At 38.7% G+C, this 5,505-nt stretch overlaps 1 pseudogene; it reads left to right on the top strand.

Moving 5' to 3' along the window:
• Window positions 1–5,181: 5,181 nt before the first annotated feature.
• Window positions 5,182–5,300, top strand: LOC128650856 (uncharacterized; annotated as a pseudogene).
• Window positions 5,301–5,505: the final 205 nt, after the last annotated feature.

Below are 5,505 nucleotides of genomic sequence, written 5' to 3' on the forward strand. Positions count from 1 at the left end.
GAAAGGACAAATCTCTGCTCTTTCTGTTCTGTTCTACAGAAAAATTGCTAAACTTCCTGATATTCATTGTTTTGTACAGGCTTTGGTTCGTATCAAGCCTGTCATTAAATCAATTTCCCCTCCTTGGAGTATTAATTTGGTTTTGAAGGCTTTACAGGCTCCTCCGTTTGAGCCTATGCATTCTCTGGACATTAAATTACTTTCTTGGAAATTGTTGTTCCTTTTGGTCATCTCTTCTGCTAGAAGAGTTTCTGATTTATCTGCTCTTTCTTGTAAGTCTCCTTTTCTGATTTTTCATCAGGATAAGGCGGTTTTTGCGGACTTCGTTTAAATTTGTACCTAAAGTTGTGAACTCCAACAACATTAGTAGATAAATTGTTGTCCCTTCTTTGTGTCCTAATCCTAAGAATTTTCTGGAGAGATCCTTAAATTCTTTGGATGTGGTAAGAGCTTCGAAATATTATGTTGAAGCTACTAAAGATTTCAGAAAGACTTCTAGTCTATTTATTATCTTTTCTGGTTCTAGGAAAGGTCAGAAGGCTTCTGCCATTTCTTTGGCGTCTTGGTTAAAGCTTTTGATTCATCATGCTTATTTAGAGTCAGGTAAATCCCCGCCTCAGAGGTTTACGGCTCATTCTACTAGGTCAGTTTCCACTTCTGTTGATCAGATTTGCAAAGCAGCAACTTGGTCTTCTTTGCTTATTTTTACTAAATTCTACCATTTTGATGTTTTCTCTTCTTCAGAAGCAGTTTTTGGTAGAAAAATACTTCAGGCAGCTGTTTCAGTTTGATTCTTCTGCTTATAATTTCCGTTTTTTTCATTATAAGATTAAAACTATTTGATTTGGGTTGTGGATTAATTTTTCAGCGGAATTGGCTGTCTTCATTTTTTTCCCTCCCTCTCTAGTGACTCTTGCGGGGAGTTCCACATCTTGGGTATTTGCTATCCCATACGTCACTAGCTCATGGACTCTTGCCAATTACATGAAAGAGAACATAATTTATGTAAGAATTTACCTGATAAATTCATTTCTTTCATATTGGCAAGAGTCCATGAGACCCACCCTTATTATGGTGGTTATGATTTTTTTGTATAAAGCACAATTATTCCAATTCCTTGTTGATGCTTTCGCTCCTTTCTTATCACCCCACTTCTTGGCTATTCGTTAAACTGAATTGTGGGTGTGGTGGGGGGTGTATTTATAGGCATTTTGAGGTTTGGGAAACTTTGCCCCTCCTGGTAGGAATGTATATCCCATACGTCACTAGCTCATGGACTCTTGCCAATATAAAATAAATGAATTTATCAGGTAAATTCTTACATAAATTATGTTTTTCCCTGCTCCTTTTTTGCTCTTATTACTTTTCCTACCTGTTTTGCTTGGCTATATGTCAGACTAGTTTCTAGTAAGGTGGGAGCGGTTTTATTGAGCTCTTGAGGTTTGGGAAATCTTTGCCTCCTGCTAGTGGTAAGGAAGAGCAATTTCCAGGATTAATGGATCATGGACTCTCACCACCATGAAAGAAATTAATCTGTCAGGTAAGCATAAATTATGTTTTGGTTTTTAAATCTTCACTCTTTAAACTACATAATATTGCCTTCTTAATGTCGAAATAAAGACAATGAATGGCAAGATGCTTATGCACTTACAGTATATTAAGAGAAAACAAGACTGCAGGAAAGTAAATTGTCTATGGTTATTGTTCAGGGTACAGTATAACCCAGTGGCGCATGAACAGCAACAAAAAAGGGAAAATTATAAAGAAGTGGTATTCTATAGTAATATTTTAATGAAAACTACACTTTTTAAAACTCTAGAATCTGAAAGTTCAGATCTGTTAGATAAATATTTTATAAGTGGGTTATCTAAGATCAAGGAAAGTAATCGTAAGCAGGGGCAGGCACTGCCACACACAGCTGATGGAGGGAACAAGTTATAAACATACTCTCTCACACTCTCATAAACACACACTCTCACTCTCATAAACATTCTAAAGGCTGTGACACATTGCAAGCGGAGCGTTGCACAGCGTGTGCGCGCTCAGTGTGTCCTGCCTTTTCATCTCTGAGCACTCTGCTGCGTCAGGTTGCGTAGCTGAGCGCTCAGAGATGAAATATGTGAACTTCAGAAGCAATGCGACGCAAAGGAAAACAGCTGCTTCGCCTCGCGCTGCATCGTTTGCAGTGTGTCACGGCTTTTATACACACCTGCTCTAACAAATAAATACATATTCACAAAACAATATAATCCCTCTTTTAAAAAAAAAATAATCAAGCACAAAATAATATTATATTGGCTGTTTGAAAAACGACACTGCTTGAAACATTTACTTCAGTTAGAGGGACATGATACCCAAATGTTGAAACACTTGAAAATTATGCAGCATAGCTGTAAAAGCTGACTAGAAAAAAATCACCTGAACATCTCTGTATAAAAAAAAAAAAAAAAAGATATTATAGGGTAGATTTATCAAAGTGCGAGCGGACATGATACAATGTAGCTTTATGTCTAACAATCTAACAGACTGACAAATAATGTCTCATATAAATTGAACACATTTTAAAGCCTTAAAATGCATTTTAAATTAAAAAGAAAAATATGGTATACTTGAAGCAATCTGGAAATAAGTGGATTTTAATGCTGTAAAGCTAACTTTAAATAAAAACAACTTTTAGTGGAACAAAAGTTGTCTAAAAGCTATTGAGTGCTTTAGCTCTCAAGCAATCTTTGAAAACTGTATTCCTGTGGAACTAAGATAAATAGATTATACCTATCACTTGAATAACAGCTAAGCTATTTTCTTTTTTAAATATGATCTTTGGTTCTTTAAAACAGTAAAATTTGTCATTTTTATGGGGATTTGATTAATACCATCACATACATCATCTCTGTGCATTGTAACATACAAGTTAAGCATACTATAACGGCAAAATATGAAACATCTAGCAGAACTATGTACAGTATGTATGCTCACTCCCCAGGATGCAATTAATAAAAATGTACTTTCTGTCCTAAGATATGGTGAGTCCACGGTTTCATCACTTACTGTTGGTAATATCACTCCTGGCCAGCAGGAGGAGGCAAAGAGCACCACAGCAAAGCTGTTAAGTATCACTTCCCTTCCCACAACCACCAGTCATTCTCTTTGCCTCTATCAATGGAGGAGGTGAAGTTTTTGGTGTCTGAAGAACATGGATTTCTTTTGCTACAGGCAAGATTTTTTTTTTATTTTAAAAATCCAGAGTAGGTTTACTCTGATCTTTTCTTTGTTTTGGGTATAGCTGTACTCCATGTTAGTCTCTTCAGTAGGGCAGTGGTGGCTTTAAAGCAGTTAGGAACTTGTAAGGTGGGCCTTGCTGCCTTTTCCTAACATACTTGCTGCCCGTGGTATAGAAAGCCAGAGTAGGTTTACTCTGTTCTTTCTTTTTCTACAGGTCTCTGTGAGGAGTGGCATCCTCTCACACCGTGTAAGCTGTCCTCCTGCCGGACGGCTAGATACAGGTAAGTGCCTTTTGTTCTCTAAGTTTGGGAGATTGGGCACTTTAAAAGATCTGCAGACATTTATTGGGACTTAAAAATATCCTAGTTGGATGTTTATTTTGGCAGGTGCAGACACTTAATGTGTGATTGAGAGAGACTACTTCCCTTTTATTTGTTGAAAGGGTTAAGAGTTTTGTGGGGCTCAGTTTATTCACTTAAATATGGCAGCAGACCAGATTAGCCATGAAAGCCTTTTATAGACTTGGTTAGATTCACTTCTCAGCTGATATCCTATTGCCCTTCTGCTCCTTGTCGGAGAGGTGTTGACCATGACTGTCAGTTATTTTTAGTGAGAAGCGTTCTGCTTTTGTTTGCTTGCCTGATTTCTTAGGGTGGATGTGGCTCTGCCTCCCTTCTTTGTCTGAAGGAACGGTGACACCACCTCCTTATTTGTCTGTAAACGGAGTGGGGAAATAGGCTTCTGCCTCTGAGTATCAGAGACTCAGTAGTCTGAGGGGTTATGGTCTCCTTTTAAATCGATTGGGACCTGGTTGGTTTCTACGGTTCTGGAGACCTTATTGAAGCTCTCTTTTAAAGTGACAGTGTATGGAGCACTTAATGTATATAAAGTATATTACATAAATGTTTTGGGCATTTTTTGGCACAGGGGTCTGTTTTTTTCTGTGAATTATTGCCTCACATGCGCTAAGGCAATTTTTATATCATTAAAGTGAGAGCACTTTTTATAATTTGGGAGTTTTGTTCACGGAGTTAGAGCCTGCTCCTATGGACATATGTCTGCTCTGCCTTGAATTATGAGAACTTTTAAAATTCCTTTTTATTTCTTTGAGCCTCATGTCTCTCAGGATGATGCTGTTCAAGCAATGACACAACTTTTTCCTTAAGCGTTCCAAGCCTTTATGGTGTCACATGCAGTGCCCTGCGGTTCCTCTCAATCTCCTGGAGGAGTTTATTTGCCGGCAGATCTTGTTGTCCAGGTATCTTCAGAGGTATCTGCGGCATTATCTGCTTTTCATATGTAAAGGAAAGATTTAAAGGAACATAGAGATTCAGATAGTATGGTCTCTGTCCTTTTTCCTGCTACTCAGTTTGTTCTTCCTCATAAGTCGGATGAGGAGAATACGTCGGTAGCCTCTAAAGTGTGAAATCTCAGAATCGGACAGTATAATTCCTTCATCTGATGCTGAAGTGGTATACTTCAGATGTATGCTTGCACACCTCGTGTACTGTTAAAGGAGGTTTTAGCTACTTGGACGACTTAGATACCCATGTCGTTGTCAACCCTTGGAAGTTTTGTAAACTAGATCATTTCTATAATGTTCCTTCCTTTGAGGAAATGTTTCTAGACGTGCTATGGAAATTTTCACAGGAGTAAGAGAAGCTAGGAATACCTTTCTCCCTGTCTCCCATCTTTTTATGAATTTTCCTGTTTCTGACTCCATTTTTATGCACGGTGCCCTAAGTAGAAGGGTGCTTTTCTCCTATGGTGGGTGGCTGCTTCTTTACGGATCCATGGATAAGAAGCTGGAGGTTTAATGCTGAGAAGCCTACCTATGGCTTAGTGGTACAGCCTAGGTTTTATAGTTCTGCAGTTGCAGGTTCATTATTTGTTTCCTCCAAATCCACGCTTCTGGAGTCTCCTTTTAAGGATGAGACCTTGTTTGGACTTGGTCTAGCAGCCTATGGCCACTCCACCCTGAATGCGCCCGATCTCGTCTGATCTCAAAAGCTAAACAGGGTCGGACCTGGTTAGTACTTGGATGGGAGACCACCTGGGAATACCAGGTGCTGTAGAATTATCCTCTGACTTTACGGGTGAAAAAGAAAAGGGTTTTTCTACCACACATCAAGAGTGTAAGACTAAAGGAAAGTTTTCCTTTTACTCTTTCTGCAGAGTCAGTCATGTCTTTTGAAATCCAATATAAGATTTCCTCCCAGGGGCAGATTCTCCTCCTAGAATATCTTCAAGCCAGGTATGATGAGAGGCATTCATTGAACTGGG

The sequence above is a fragment of the Bombina bombina genome, chromosome 2, assembly GCF_027579735.1.
Source record: "Bombina bombina isolate aBomBom1 chromosome 2, aBomBom1.pri, whole genome shotgun sequence".
Classification (NCBI taxonomy): domain Eukaryota; kingdom Metazoa; phylum Chordata; class Amphibia; order Anura; family Bombinatoridae; genus Bombina; species Bombina bombina.